The sequence below is a fragment of the Chelmon rostratus genome, chromosome 22 (genome assembly GCF_017976325.1).
Source record: "Chelmon rostratus isolate fCheRos1 chromosome 22, fCheRos1.pri, whole genome shotgun sequence".
Taxonomy (NCBI): domain Eukaryota; kingdom Metazoa; phylum Chordata; class Actinopteri; order Chaetodontiformes; family Chaetodontidae; genus Chelmon; species Chelmon rostratus.
In genome coordinates this window covers 5,910,010-5,927,158 of record NC_055679.1, presented here as the reverse complement: position 1 = coordinate 5,927,158, position 17,149 = coordinate 5,910,010, and positions in this window count along the sequence as shown.

The following is a 17,149-nucleotide window of genomic DNA, read 5'->3' as shown; positions in this document are numbered from 1 at the left end:
ACTGACCTACTTTTGTAAAAGAATACAGAAAAACTGCCTCAGATTATTACATGACAGTGAACTCACATACAATGTATGAAGAGACATTAAATTGCTACAAATATTATATTTTTCTCTTAGTCCTGATGGTCCTATGTTGTTAGACGGACAGTTCATGTTCATCCATTTTTTTCAGTGCACAGTATTGCTGCATTTGCCTTTACATGGTGACTTATAGTATTAGTGATGTGTCCCATATGTTTCATGGTTGTTTTCTTCCATCCCTTATACATATACATCCAAACATACATGCATTTATCTTTATTGGCATAACAGTTCATTATATGTCACCAAATATCTCTCTCTCCATTTCTCTCAGCTCATAGCTTTTTTCCCTTCAGCCCCTGCATCTCTTTTATTCTCTCTCTCTCTCTCTCTCTCTACCCCCCTTCCAGAAACCAGGGACCCCAGCTCCCATTCAGCCTGGAGACGGCGATGATGTTTTAATTGTCACTTCTTGTTAAGGCGGCCTTGACATTCACGCAGGGACAGAGGGGAGGCGGTCGGCGTAATCAGAGGAAATGGAGAGAGATGTGGGGCGGCGGGGGTTGGGAGAGAGAGGGAAGGAGAGAGAGAGAGCGAGAGAGAGATGGCACCCATTCAGCTCCTAAGAGTGGTATTTGGCTCTGAGCAGTGTGCCTCCTTCTCTCTCTTCCCTCTGTCTCACCCCGCCGGGGCATGATCTGATTTGACAAGCGCAACGCTGTCATCTTGAGTTTGTCCAATTTGAAATTCTAATTAATGAACTCGGCGCCACTTTGTGTTTTTGTCGTTGTTGTCGTTGCGTTCTTCCTCCTCCTCTCCTGCCTTCTTAGGCCAGTATGCCTTCTATTCGTCTTTTCTTTGCCCTTCCTCCTTCCCTCACTCCTCCAGTCTTCTTTGGAGGCGGTGTGCCCGTGAGGGCCACTGGTTGCTCTGGGTGAGACTGTGGTCTCACACCATAGCAGATGATATCAGTGGCTTTGGGTCACCCAATTAGAAACAAACTCTGTGTGTGTGTGTGTGTTCTGTGAGTTTAGTACATTTGTACGCGTGTGTGTGTCTACTTGAATCCTAATGAGGACGCAGAAAGAGGAGCTATTGCTACCGGCCGCTGATGCTGAAGGGCGGAGGAGTGGTCTCTTTCCAGAACTTCACACATTTACTGTACACTCAGAGGAAAACTCCCCCACAATGCTCTTTAACACTCTGCACCTTGTACTTGTACACAACCAATCAACACACGTCCAGCTATTATAACCTCAAGAACATCAGCACCAGGCTCTGATGGAGCAAAGAGCACCGACTTCTTTCTACAGATGTCCGCCGATGCAGCCACAGTATGGATCTTTGCAGATGTAGGTCTACTGTAGTAGTGCGTAGTGTGTGAAATACAGTGCATCCCCATGTGTTAGGTGAAGACCCACAGGATGGCTCACAGTGACGCCCTTTCATGTATATTCAGATGTGTGACAAATCAAAAGAAGGCCACCACAAGCCTCCAAAACCATCCTTATCTTCTGGAAATTACACATATATGTACGAATTCTCACTGAAATATCTGTGATGCATTAACTGACCAGGTTTTACATTTGTTTAACATATAATATCCACTTTTGCCATATAATATCAGCAAATTAGCTTCTTAATGTAACAGCTCCATCACACCACTCATTGACTCTCATGCACCCTGAATGGAAGCATCTGCAGTTGTTATGCCCCCCCCTCACATTTATTCAGGTTTTTCCTTTAATTTGCAACAGGAACCTTTTTGGTTGAACACTGCACCATCCTGTTTGTTTTAAATGAGGGTGAAGTTATGAGAGGACTATTAATGTCGTGTCTTCTTTCACCAGCGGGTGGTGCTAGCAGCCTACAAACCATAGACCTCAGCAGGGCTCTGCTTCAGAGAGGGAGCCACAGAGGGAGAGGGAGCTTGTGGAGTGAGGTTTTGGAGGCCTGCCAATCATGATGAAAAACCACTGCAGAACTAATCTATTTCCATGCCCGTCCTAATCCACCAACACAACGATGGCATCATTTAATCACAAAATCATCATCACCGCTATCACCATCATCCTCCTCTCCCTCACCCCCCTCCCCCTCTGCTGCATTAATAAAAAATGTATTTTTTTGTAAATAAGAGCTTGTGATTAAGAGCAGATTAGCGCGCGCCTTCAGACGGACAGACAGACCGTGATGGGTTTTGTTAACACGAGAGTAACACTGGGTGTCAGTTGTGTGTGTCTGACATTACATCAACGTTATCCTCCTGCCGCTCATGTTATTGCTCTTGGCTTAGAGTTTTAGGGGACTTTGTAACAGCGGCGTTGCTTAAGAGCTTAGAGTAAATGGATGGATGGATAGATGGATGGATGAAGATCAGGCGCACACACACACTCACAGGCACAGAGAGATCAGTGTCACTCACACAGCTTCAGCACCAAAGCCTGATTTGCTTTGTGGTAAAAGCTGTTTTATTTCTCATCAGTGTTGTAATGGAGATGCTCCTCTGTCACACAGCACTTGAAGTCTCATTTTGGACTGAAGGAGAGAAAAATCAGCCGTTTTTACCTCATTCCTGCGGCAACGGCATCTGATTTTCTTACACAGCATCTTCCTGATGGCCAGGTTCGGGAGACTGAATGCAGTAAAATAAGAGGTGACACGCTGATTTCAAAATCATTTTTTCACTATGAAATATTAATATCAATACCACCTTTTTTTTGGCTTCATTGGATAATGGTTTTACCTTTACCTGTAATTAAAAGATAATATTCAAGAAGTGTGTTTTTATTTTAACCTTTCATCCTTTCAAACTCAAGTTGGCTCACTTTAGGGATGGTATGAAAATTATTAGGAGGTTTAGAAAAGAGGGAGAGTCATGATTTTTCTCATTTTGCTGGATCTTTAGTGAATGAGTGGTATCTCTCTAGAGACTGTGGTGTCATGTGCAATAAATGTGTCATGCAAAATGATAGTGACAGATCTTAATTCAAAAATAAAGACTACCATAGCTAGAATATTCAGCAAACAAGGTGCATCATTTTGTCGTTTTGCATAATTTTGGCAATTGCGTGCAGTTTGGTGGCTATACATGAAAATGATCAGCCCATTCACATAAAGATTTAAACACATCATCTCCAATTCTTTGTGCATTTTCCTGAGGACGGTGTTGTAATTTTCCTCTCAATCAAGGATCCAAAGAAAATATTAATTACCCTGACAAAGGCCTTTAAAAAGTGAAACATAACACGTAGGCCCCCTCCCTGCCCAAATAACTTCCACGCAACCCCTTACTGCACGAGATCAGTGTCGCCCTCTTATTTTGTGCCATAAAGCAGCCGAGCAGATTTTTTGTAAATTTAGACAAGATGACTCACAACGTAAACTGCTGCGTAGAAGCTGCCGTCTTCTTGCCAGCGGTGTAGTTTGCTCGTGATCATTGTAGCAACGTCTCAAAATCTGAAATGGTGATGATTTATTTTTAAATTGCCACTACAAAGCATGGTTAATATTAAAATCTCTCTCTGCTTTTGCTTTCAGTCCCTGTGGGTGAAGCATGTACTTTAGTCGCAGGTGGGCACATTTTGTCTTGGAATGCAGGACACCTACTTATTATTCAGTGGTGTGCTGAATGTGTGTGTGTCTGTGTGTGTGTGTGTGCGTGTGTGTGTGCGCGCATCAAAAGGAGACGTCGGTCCTGACGGTGAGTAATGTTCTCCAGGCCTGGCGGCTGGCACTGCTCTGTCTCCCTGCAGGTGGGATTGAGTCACACACACTTGCACGCACGCACACACACACACACACATGCAGTGCCACCCATTTCATGCTGACCACCTCAGTGTGCCAGCCCAGCGACCATGGCAGCCAACTGGCCAATGAACAACTGTCTGTCTGTCTGTCAGTCTGTAGAGCAGCAGCACATACCACCACAGCAGCACGAGTGAGGTTCTCTCTCTGAATCTGTTTGTGCTCTCTCTCTCTCTCTCTCTCACACACACACACACACACGCAGTCATTCTCTCTCATTATTCACACAAGTCTGACACATCCCTGTCAAATGCCAACTCACATTAAGGTGGAGAGAATGTACCTTTCTCTCCCTGTTTATCCGGTCTCCGTGCCTGTCTCCATGTTTCTCTCAAAATTCAAATTCAAGCTGCTTTACTGTACGAATTATAAACGTAAACAGCATTAAATCAAGGCGCTATTGCAACCGCCAAGATATGCACAACAGTAAAAACACATTTATATACACGTCCCATTATGTCATCTGCAGCCACAAACGGTGTCCGTCTACTTGTGGGAGTTTTAACTGACTGAGGAATCCGGCTTCTTGAAGTAATAACTTATTCTTCTTCTCACTCTTCTCATTTTAAAGGGGTATTTCACTATTCCGTGTGCTTTGACAGTATACTGAATATAGGTTATTTATAGGAATTTTGAGACGATACTGTGAAATCCATAAATGCATTTCACTGGAGTGCAAAAGAAGCCACTGCCTCCACTTCTCCCGTCTTTCTCTTTACGTTTGTGACTACATCATTTTCTCTCTGTTTTTGCATTTTCTTGATTTTACATGTTTTTCATATTTCATGAAATGTTGGGTTATTATGGGAGTACTATGGGTTGTTCATTTCCGTCGTCCTGTAATGTGATCTAATGTGTTTTATGCCCTGGTGCAAATCAGATTCCCTTCAGAAAAATAACAAAGATGATCAAAAGCAGGTACTGTAGCACTGTGTATTGTGCCATTCTGACTTCCTCTTTAACTGTACAGGCATCACTAGCCATCATAGTAAATGGCCAGATCATAGCACTTCACTGATGGGTCTATCCATCAAGTGTAAGTCCTGGATTTATAATGAACTGTGCAAATGTGTGTGTGTCGGAGAGACTGCTGCATGTGTGTGCGTGCGTGCGTGTCGCCCTTTTCCATCATTTGCTAATCAGATATCATAATTTGCTCCAGCAGAATATTGAAATATGTCTGACGGTATTTGTAGCACTCCATCAGGGTTGAGTAAATGACGATGTGACAGGCATGGATAACCCACCAGACGTGATGTGACAGTGTGTGTGTGTGTGTGTGTGTGTGTGTGTGTGTGTGTGTGTGTGTGGCTCTGCGTGTGCGTGCGTGCGTGCGTTTAAGTGTGTTTTAATGATGTTCTGTGGGATCAGCGATGTATGGTTGCCTCTGAGCGCGGATAAAACAGTTAAACACAGTAATTGCCATTTACTCTCAGCTGTGCTTGTGTTCCCATGGGAGAGCTCAGCACTCAATGGGTACGACACACACACACACACACACACACACACACACACACACACACACACACAGTCACACAGACATTCATACACACATCTTATTTTAGAGTAGTTCATTTCGAACAGCCTCTCCTCTGTCTTGGTTTTGGAAGGTTTGGGCTTAAACTGCTGTCACACCATCTATGGACCTCTGTGTGTCTACTGCTGTATGTCCATAGGTGAGCTCTTGCAGCCATCATCAATATTACACTCTGCCCTGGGGCAGCTGAAGGTTTCTGGGTCATTTTACTCCTTGCTCTGTTTCTTTCTCTGCTTGAAATAAGGACAGAGGTTTTTTCTTATTTGGTTTTTCAAAAATCTGATTTTCTTTTTCGTTTTTGACATCTGTTGCTTATGAAGCACAGTTTTAACTTCTGTGTGTGTGTGTGTGTGTGTGTGTGTGTGTGTATGTGTGTGTGTGTGTGAGGGGGGGAGAGGTGTGTTTCCTGATGTATAAATTAAAAGCACATAACTTCTCCTTCAGGTCACTGAAACAACAGAGCAGTCACCGGCCTGCCAAGTATGAATGTGGGGTGCAGAGAGGGACATAAATGACCCATTGTGAGTGTGTGTGTGTGTGTGTGTGTGTGTGTGTGTATGCGCGTTTGCCTCTTGCCCATGTCTCTAAACGTGTACGCAAAAGTGTGTTCATTTACATGCGTCACAAACGTGCGTGTGCAGAGTATGTTTTTTTTTTGCATGTGTTTGAACGTGCGTATTTTTGCAAGGAATGTGTGTGTCTGTGTGTGTTTGTGTGTGTGTGTGTGTGTTTGTGTGTGTATGGTGGTCTTGACTGGGTTTCTCAGTGTGTGTGATTAGGTGATCGCTCTTTTATATTCCCAACAGAGAAATAAAGAGAGTCTTTCCCCTGAAAAAACAACAGCGCACAAAGGGTCCTTTGACAAGGCAGTGTGGATGTGTGTGTGTGTGTGTGTGTGTGTGTTTGGGCAGAGGGGGGTTGGCGGTGCTGGTCTTGGACCCTCTGAACTCCCCTCAGCTGTGACCCACTGCTTGCGAGGCCTGACAATACCTTGAATGCGTATGCCCAGACAGCATTACGCGTGCTGTGCAGGCCAGAGTTGAAAGCTCAAGACAGAACTCAGAAGTCTATGTTCACACTGAGACGCATTTTAATGACATGCTGATGAGACTATTTGTAAGTTCAGTGCGTCTTGATGTGTTGTTTTGATTCGCCCAACTGTTTTCGGTGTATTCCAGCAGTTGGTTTGTGATGGAGTGTTCGAGTTGAACTTTCTGCCGCGCTCGCTCTGCGTCTTCCTCCCCTTTCGCTTACTGAGCAACTACATTTCCCAGAATCCCCATCAACAATCCCAAAAGAGATCCAAAAATATCCAGAAGGTGCTAGATTTGAGAAGCTAATCACTATAATGATAAATAGAGTGACGGTAAGGCAAATCATCAGTGACATCCCATCACTTTTTACCATATGTGGCTGTATGTCATCCATAAGGACAGTAAAAATGCAAGCAAATGGTCAAATAAATGCAGAGAACATGTAAATTACATGCTGAAAGTGTTGTAGAGTTGATTTTTCTTGATAGTGTTACCTGCTCTGAGCATGTCATACCTTGGCTGAGAGGTGCACACTCAAAGCTCCAATTTCAGGACACTCAAAGCTGCACTAGTCAATATTTTTATATCAACAACAGATCAAGTGACTATTTGTGATGTAAAAGGACTTGATAGCAGTGAGAAATCTGCAGAAATGACTCAACTCTGCAGCTGTCCTTCAGCTCTGCGGGGCATTTTAGCATCTTTAAGCTCATTGTTTTGATTTATGGCTGGCAACTTTAAAGTTTGAGTTCATTTTCACTGCAGATGTGTGACGGATGCAGCATGCCCTTGTTTGCAAAATAAGCAACTAGCAAACATAATGGAGCGACTAGCTGCTGCAGAGTCAAAATATTGGACTCACACTCACTGGGTCAGAAATATGACTCCAAATAAATGCTAATGCTTCTCCTTGTCTGCTAAGACGCTAGCCATAACAACTTAAAAGACGATAGCGAGTTATGTCGCGTTTACTGGTTGCACCAAGTGTCCAAAACATCTGTGCATGCAGGTTGAAGTCACACCATAAGCACTCCTTTGAACCCAAATGTCCTCTCCTGAGGGTGAGGAGGTCTCTTCCTCACAAGGAGACTTTTTTTTGTGTTTGGTCTGACAACGTAAATCTGTCTCATTTGTTCATACAGGAATCTCTTCTCCATTCTTCTTTCATTTCTCTCTCTCTCTCACCTTGCTGTCAGACTATAATGCCATGTTGTACCAGTGTCACCAAGCGTTAATACCTTAGCTGTCATCACAAAATCCCACGTCTCCTGCCCCTCTCCACCCCTGTATTCATCTATATCTCCCTTCAGCTGCTCACATTAAAGGTTACTGCACCTCCATCCCTCCATCCCCTTCGATAAAGACAATGATTAGTAAAAGGTAGCCAGACAGACTGACAAACAGACAGATAGATGCTTTCCATTTACCCCGGAGATCAACGCTGTACCACACACAGACAGGCACACAGGGGGATTATTTGGGAAAATTCCAGGGCATTTGTTCCAGAGTGGCACCGCGGGCCTCTGAACACCGGCGATTCAGCTAATGTCACTGTGTGAAAGCATCAATCTATCAACAAAACCCTACTTTGTAGGTCAAAAGGCTTTCAGCATTGCAGCAAAAGACAGGAAAAAAAAAAACACAACGGCTCCACATTTCACCAGTGAGTGAGAGAAAGAGGCCTCGAGTGAGACTGAAAAGAGAAAATTGTCACCATTACAGAGGAAAGGCAAAGAAAGTACAGAATAGGAAAAAAAAATTCTCTGTGAGAAGGAATAATCAAGATGGTTATTTTTCTGCCGGATACCGCTGCTCCCTTGCATTATCAAAATTGATCGTGCCTATAATTTTACAGGGGGGAGACACTGAGAAATAAAGAGGTACGGAAGGCCCTATTGTTGGGCCGACAGATATCAAACACTGCTATATTGTAGCAGTTAAGTGGCAATTTTGTTTGGCTGCAAGCAGATTTTTATTTTTTTAACCACAGTGTGATGCCATTCTGTGCTTTTTTTTAGTGACTTAAGGTGGCGAAGGGGTCTCATGGACCTGATCACAATCACATAAACCTTCCTTCATGTATGTCCTGTATGTTGCGCTTGGCTGTTTAATTTTGACTAATCATTTAACCAGAAGAAGACAAGTTTACATACATGCATATTGACCTCCTTTACATTGAAATACAGTTAGGTGCTGTTCAGACATGGTGCCTTTTAACCTATTTCTAAATGCTAATCGCTAACATGTAAGTTATTGTGTGCGAAGCAAGGAGATTGATCACAAAGGAAAGGAAAATTCACAACCGCACTGCGCTGTGATCGCAGCTACCATTTATTTTGATGTAACAAAGAGAAAAAAACTAAAGGAGCACCATTTGGCAGAAAGGGAGATATGTCAGCGACAAATCAAAAGAAATGACATCAACTAGAGAAACAAAGGCATAACCATCAGAGTTACACATGCATGAACCCACGTACAAACACACACCTCTCTGCCCTCCAGAGGTACACTATCTGCAGCAGGAAGTCCAATGCAGACACTTCCTGTTGGTCCCAGGAACAATGGCTATTGTTGCAGTCCACACCACTGATATGCCGTGACCTCACCTCCGTGTCTCAGCCGACAATAAATCCTCCACCTTTAAATGGAACAAGCGATGATAGATTAACAAGGTAACGGCGCCAGAAACGGGAAAGAAAACGGAACAGGTTTAAAAATGGTAAAATACGTAAGATTGAGGCAAAAATGTGCGCAGGATGAATTGTGCGGTTGTTGTTCTCACATTCTGTTTTGGGCTGTTTTTTCTAAAGTTTTCTAATTGTTCATGTTGTTTCCAATTTAGCTGTAAACTCCCGGCGCCAACCACGTGAACAGACAGGGCAGAGGGACAATGCTGTGTTTGAACTCTGAGCACTGAGCAGTGGTGGGATATAGCACATTTACCCAAGAACTGTGCTTAAATTTGAGGTACTTTTACTTGAGTCTTTCTATTGTGATGCAACAAAAATATGATGATCTTATAGAGTATGATGCATTGCTGTAGATTAAACAACGCATCCTCATACCTAAACCACTGGATAGACTATAGGCAGACAAAGGTGTGGCTTCATTGTACTGGAGCTTCATCCTCACGTTGTCAATGTTGGAAAAGGTCAGTTTGCTTTGGTTATGGCACCAAACTTGTTGGTTAGGTTTAGAAAATCATTTTTGGTTAAAAAAGCATATAATGTTATATGTGGTGTAACTTAAGTACATTTTGGAACTTAACATGGGTCTATATTGAATTACTGTTTCACACGGGACATGAATATTGGTCATGTGAAAGCCGATAGAAACGGTGCCAGCCAGGCTGGATCGCCAGTCAGCCTTCATTTTCCCAGAGGATCGTAGCTGGTGGCAGACAGAATTGCGGCGTGACAGCGATGCTTATAGGGAACCAGTCTAAATGCTGATGGTGTCATTATTCTAAAGCCCTTGCATTGTGCAATCAACATTCGCTTTAGAGTGAGTGAGATGTTAAAGCAAAAAACTTGTAAAAATTTCTGCCAGTTTAAGCACATTTTTCTGCAGTTTCTTTTTTCTTGCAGGAGAGTATTTTCACAGTGTGGTTCGGGTACTTTTACTTAACTAAAGGATCCAAATACTTTTTGCACTACTATCACCTGTGCAAAAATACTGAGCTGAAATGTTTCAAGTACCTCATATATCTAACAGGAGCTTCAGAAGAACCTTCTCTAGCTGCTCCACATTCCTGCCTTCGTGACTGAAAAGTCCATTCAGTCTTTTTTCACTGTGTCACACTGATAACAGACAGCATTCAACAGTTTATTTAAACAGACTTTACTATAATGATAATGCAACTTGGTTGGTGGGCTAATAGACCCCAACAGAGAGGCACTTACTGTATTTTGTGGCGCATTCAACAGACAAACTTTGTATTTCTATGTTTTTTTTCAAATTGGCTTTCATGATGCTTTGTCACTTTAATGTGTGGATGAACTGACAAGATGCAAGAGCAAATGTGGAAGCAGTAAAACTGGCATTAACCTGTTGTACAGTGAGGGACATGGGTCAAATCTGGGAGTCATTCAAATGTGTTTCCATGAGAAACTGGCCGCACCGGAATCAAACTGCAGCTGTCACAAACATGATTGTGATGGAGTGAGTTGGTATGGAGCTTTTGCACAAGCAGCCACACAGAGGGAATAAACCAGACATAACACATTCACTTCCCCGGACAATATGGGGATTCAATCCTGCTGCAACATGAAATAGATAGAAAAACTCCAGATAACATATTGAGAGAAAGAAAGAGCATTGTGTTCATTAATCAGCTGATGACACAGCTCCAGTGGCCTGAGCACAGTGGGAAATAATGGAACACAACCAAGCTCCCTTACCTTATGTTTTGCATGATCCTCGAGGGTGTTAGAAAAGGTTTCCAGCATTCGACGGTGCTTTTTTTTTTGGTCTGTGGCACAATGTGTGCATGTGTGTGCATGTGCGTGTGTGTGTGTGTGCGTGTGTTTCTGCCTCCCTTCGTCCCCATCTGTACAGAGCAGCTGCCGTCAGGACGCTTCTGGGGATTAAACACCTCTCTCGCACACAATCTGCCTTCCCCCCACCACCCATCCACGTCTTCTTCACCTTTCCACCTCCTCCTGTTTCTCCCTCTCATTCTCTCTCTCCGTCTCCCTCTTTCATTATTCCATCTTGTTGCAAGTGCGTGCCATGTAGTGTGCACAATGTAGACCACATCAGACTAACTGGACTCTGTGGCTGTGGCTCATGTGACTGACATGATCCTGCACATTTAATCAATGATTGGGGCATTTGAACTGCATTAATCCACGTTTTTATAAAAATAATGTGTCAAATGACTTGGTGTAATCTGAAAGGTGTGCCTTGTTCTAACAAACCTACAAAAAATGATCATGTGACTCTCAGAGTTATTTTAGCATCTTTCAGCTCACTGTTTTGGTTGTGAGGCCTGCAGCGTCACTGTTTTAATCTCGCAAGAGTGCTCTGATCACCCCCCCTGCATGCTCCCTGCCCATCACCAAAAGGCAGACAGATGAGCGATTGGCTGGTGGAGCACTCAACAGTGGAAGAGCTATATATTTCCCACAGGAGTTGGTGGAGAACAAAAGAGAGCCCATAGAAGAGCCAATATTGGACTTGCACTCACTGGGTGGAGTCTTAATAAATGCTTTTATTTCCCCATGTCTGCTGGACATTGACACAATGATAATACGTCAATGTTGTGTTTGCAGGCCCAAGTGGCCAAAAATCAATTGATGCTGCTCAACTTGCCATGCCTACTTTTGCAGGGGTGTGCGTTGTATTTTGATTTTGCTTTGCAAAATCTTTATTGACCTGAGAGTTTCACGCCTTTATGTCCGATTAGGCTGGGAGTTCAGTGGCACTTTGTCAAATCTGGACGCAGCATCAAATCTGCTTTTCAAAGAATCTGTGAGTTCAGTTTCCAACAAAATTAACCCACAAACGTCACTGAGACCTTAACATTCAAGAGCTAAAACTCAAAGTCACGTTTTTCAGATATACTGCATTACATATTTGCTGTTCAGCTAAATGGCTGCCTGAATGATTTATACGTTACTCCTTAAAACGAAGAGATTTGAAAACTCTAGAGTGCAACTAATCTATTCTACCAAGTCAGAAACAGCCATGAGAACCCAGCTGTATGTCTGAAACAGAATAGTGGATATAGATGAAGTGTGACATTTTTTTTATGGGCAGTGTGCATCAGGCCAAACTTCAAAAAAATCCCTCAAGTCTCTGCATCCAGTAGCAAGCATACAAAGATTTGTTGCTTTTAACTGTGTACGTAAACCTCCTTGTGTATGAAAGATTAAATAAAATGAGAATAAACACCCTTTACGTGACGATTTGAACGGTCTGGTATGTCGACAGGACTGTTTTAATGTGTGAAAACATAATGTGCATGTTTGTGAGAAAAACTCTGCGTGACAGATGAAGAAGTAAATTGCGTGCGTGTGTGTGCGCGTGTGCGCAGTGTGTGTTCGCATGGCTCGAGGGGTGAGTGAGTTTTATCCTACTGTCAGAGAGAATGTGTCAGATTTCGACTCCTTTGTTCCCTGTCGCCGAGTCTTGTCGTTACGTCTATCCGTGTGTGTGTGTGTGTTTGCCTGCCATCCCTGTCAGCTTTAGTTATTAGTCACTGGCTCTGTCGAGAGGCGCCTTTTTTTTTCCAAATAGTTTTGAAGTCATAAATCCATAAGCAGACAGATGTAAGCTGGCGACCAAATACAGATATATATTAGGCATTCCCCTGGATCCAGAAAGCTGCTTGATGGGACATAAATGCAATCATATCCTTTCTCCCAAATCCCTCAGAGCTTTCACATTCTCCCTTCACCACTGCTCATAGACTATTAAGATACAGATTGCTGTATACACCACACTCAGTTGGTTGAGATAATTCCCCTGTATACCACATGTCTTCCCTTAAATTCTGATACACTGCATCTTCTCTGAAGTGCTGATAAGACACTGAAGTGGAATACAGCGAGTATTGTGGTCCAAAGCATGGTGTGGGCTGCAGCGCTGGACCGCCTGTAAAGAAAAAGCAGACTGAAAGAGAGAAACTGAGTGAGCACATTTTGAAATAGGTTATTTAGAGGAGCACATTACAAGCAAAACAGAAACTGAGGTGATTTTTTTTGTGAGCCGTGGAGGTAATCTGTCAATGTGTGAGAACGGCAAAGAGATAACTTCCATCCTGTCTGTCACCCAAAATCTAAACCCTTTGAAATCATTATACTCCTATTACTGTAATTGAGTTTGAGAATAATACCAAATGCTTCAATAATACCAGATTATGAATTCATTATGATATGCTATAATAATGCTGGCCAGATGCTTCCATTTTGTCTGGCCGGCAAATGAATCTAATCCCAACTGGACATCTGACAATGGAGGTTTTCATAACCCCCAGATGACTTTGAGCAGGTTTTTAGGTTGCATTCATTTGCGAAAATACTAATTAAACACACAAAAACAATACAGGAAATCAAAGCTGGCTGCAGCATGATGATTGCAGGTTTACTGAGGAACTGATAGAAAACATAAAAACAGAAAACAGATACAACAGCAAAATCATTCTAAATGTATTTACTTTTTCAAAGACAGACGTCTGACAGAGAGATTGGGCTTTATTTAATATACAGAATGCAAGTTTGTTCTGACATTCTTACATAGTTTACTATTAAGATGAAGGAAATATGCAGAGCAAGCTTGATAATAATCATAAAGTCGGAGTTCAGTTCTGTCACTGGTGTTTAGCGGCTGCTTGCAGGCACACAGAGGTGGTTTTGGAACAGGAAGCACCGCCTTGACCCTTGCTTCCTCCATTGCGCCTTGTTTATGTTCCAACGACTTCCTGCATTTCTCTGTCATTTCTCAGGCTTGGAATAGCCCAGCCGGCGGATGGATATATCATGATATATTTGTCTAGCAGAGCGTATATGCGTAGAAATAGCAACGTAAGCTGCAGGGAAAGCTGCTTCCTAATAACTGGAGATTGCTGCTGTGTAATTGTAATGCTAGCTTCCAGTCACTAGAGGGTGGTTAAGCCTGAGCTATGTGAGCGAGATTCAGCCGTGGAGATACAGTACATGACAGGAGGTAAGATCACTGACACGTTTCACAAAATGATCTCTCCTCTCTGTGAAATACACTTGGCATTTCTGACATGCAGAATGCAAATTATACATGCCTATGCTTCAGACATGAGAAGGAGTTTAAAAATGTTGAGGTATTGAAATAAAACACTTAAAGGCAAATGTTGTTACCAGTGTTATGTAATTTGCAATTTTCTCTATGATACTTGCAAAGTTTCCCTGCCGCATCATTTAAATTGCAGACAGCATTAATCCAACAACATGCAAGGTGAATGTGATTTGTTTGTGTGTTTGCATATGCGTGTTTATGTGCCACCTTTCTTCTTGACATCCTGCTTTTGTGTGGCAGGTATAAAACATAGCTTATGATAAATATCTTTACCCTTTTAACACGTTTGTCAATAGACATTCTGCTATGACACTAGCCCGATCTCTGCAGCTACTTAAAGTGATTTATAATTCACTTGATCAGTGAAAAGTTCAAGGTGCATTTTCCTTTGAGATTAGTGAAATGATGTACTGCTGGACGCATCTGACTGATCTTTGCTTGTCTCGAGATGCTGACGCTCGTCTGAAAGGAGTTTGCAGCACAAGTTCAACTTCAGTGCAGGCAGAAGCGTTTTTATCTTGAAGGAGAAATTAATATACTTGTGAGATGGATGTTTCTGTAATGAATGGATTCACTTCAGTTGCTCCAGCTATTGGCTGACAGAGGATGGATTTGTGCTTATCTCTATTTTTTAAACGTTAGTATTATTAGTTTTATTTAGTGGCCACAGAATAATAAAAAACGTAAGTCGTATCAGTGAGATACATAACAGGTTGATACAACTCGGGATGTCTGTGAAGGGTCTTATGAGCAGTCCAGTTATTGTTGTGTTTGTGTGACTCTTTTCACATCAAATATCCCCTTACCAGTGTCCAACCAGTGTTTCAGAGGGCCATCCTTGCCCCATTTCCTGGTGATTTCCTTCTTAGTTGCCGCTAACAGACGTTGACTAGATATCAGTCTTCACATTAAACATTGTTCCTTTTCAGATTGCCTTGCTACTAACTACAAATGTCTTTGGTAATTCATAAGCCAGTATCGCCTTCAACTCAGCCCATACATCATCCCAGCTCTTCCAGGAGCCTTGTTGCCCCAGCATGGTGTCATTTGGCCAGGCTCTTAAGCTTCAGGCCCCAGGGGTCTGGCACAGGCTGCCAAATCGTGAGAAGGTAGCTGTGCTACAAGCTACTCACAAGTAATGTATGATGCTCAGTGTGTGTGTGTGTGTGTGTGACTGTGCTTTTTGCTGTTGTAATAATATCAAAGAAAAGCTACAAAGCTATTTTAATGCCATATATTTCCCAGTGAAAATCATGAATTGCCCCATAACATTGAATTCTATACTTTGGCTCTATAATTGCAATATGATTAGTGGTTATATATAATGTAATTTTTCTGTAAGGAACAAATGACATCAAACATTTTATTTCTCTTTGAATTTTTGAACACATTGTGGAAGTGTTATTAACTTGAAAGGAATTTGTGGAAATGGCAGAAAGATCAGAGACGTCTTTGTGCTCCGAGAAAATAGAGGAAATTGACAATAAGATCTTTCTCAGATCGAGCATTAAAAAGTTATGCTCATACTACGGCTGAGGCTTCCTGATTCCCATCCCTCCCACACACACACACACACACACACACACACACACTAACATCCATGCAACTGTACGGAGGAATAGAGAGGCAGAGAGATGGCTGCACATGATCTTGATTTGGAGCAGCTTTAAACAAATTAGGGCATTTCTTATGCCCAGTTTTGAAATAAAAAGACCAAGGCTGATTTTGGAAAAATTCCCAAACAAACCCAAACACGGAAACTCTTACAACTAAATTGCTGTGTAAAAAATAGATTAGCATGTCATATAAGCATAAAAAGATGTCATAGGGAGGGTTTTAGAAATACAGAAGTCATGAGTTCAAGTCCTCCAAAGACACTCTATCCTCCATCCCTACCCAAAAAACAGACTCTCTGAATTTCTTTCATTTCATTTTTCTGATTTTATTAAACCATTTACTCTTCAGTTATACTTAATGCCTTTTTTGCACAGTAAAATTCTTTCTAAACTCAACACGGCTAACAGAACTCTAACTAAGATAGCTGTCTCAAACCTTTGTCTGTATTTCTGGGAATATCTTAGGAAAGTACCGACCTGCAAAATAACACCTTACTGTTCTAGTTCCAAACTTGATGCTTTAAGGCTGTTTCAAAGCACTCAGCACACTGTGAGGAAGTAGTCAAATTCAAATATACTGAGTCTAAACAGTACTGGAATCAGCTTAAAAAAATATGTGCATTTTTTAGCTGGAGATCATAAACTAGAACCTCCAAATTCCCATAAAAGCTACAGAGGACCTGCAAAGAGGTTGATAACTCAGATCTGCTAAAAGCTTGGTTATCTAAATATAAAGTGATAACCGTAGTAACCATTTTTTGGGTTGTATAATGTTTAAAATTGGTTTTAAAATTGCATGTTTGTTTATCTTCAATCAAATTTGATAGCCTTGTCTCATTTGTAACTGGGAAATCTTACTTTTTTGCAGGGAAAAAAACTGAAAGAATGTTGCTTGAATCATGCCAGCAAAGAACAGTGAACAGTGTCAAAACATTAAAAGTACACCAAGGGTCAAGGGAGTCAAACAGCAGAGAGGAGAAAAAAGAGCCTAAATAACTTCCCCTTATTGCAGCCTGTTGAAGACTGAACACAGTCATTTAATCACAAAACAGGAGATAAATACATACCTTATGACGAGCAAGAGGTGAAATGAAACCAATGATGAATCAACACACTTTAAAATATACGCAATGACTGATACCGTGACTGAAATGTCAGAAGGCCTACAAATCCTGGCATCTAAAATTTTTGATTGCACGGTTGTAACCTAACATTGAACTCAAGGAGGGAAACAGGAAAAGGGGCCCAAGATAAGTCGGCCTGCACAAGTGGGTCACTTCTTCATTTTACCAGCCTTCTCCTCACAGGGCACGACGCAGATTCTTGTGGCAGAATTGAACTGGATTGATCTTTGGTGT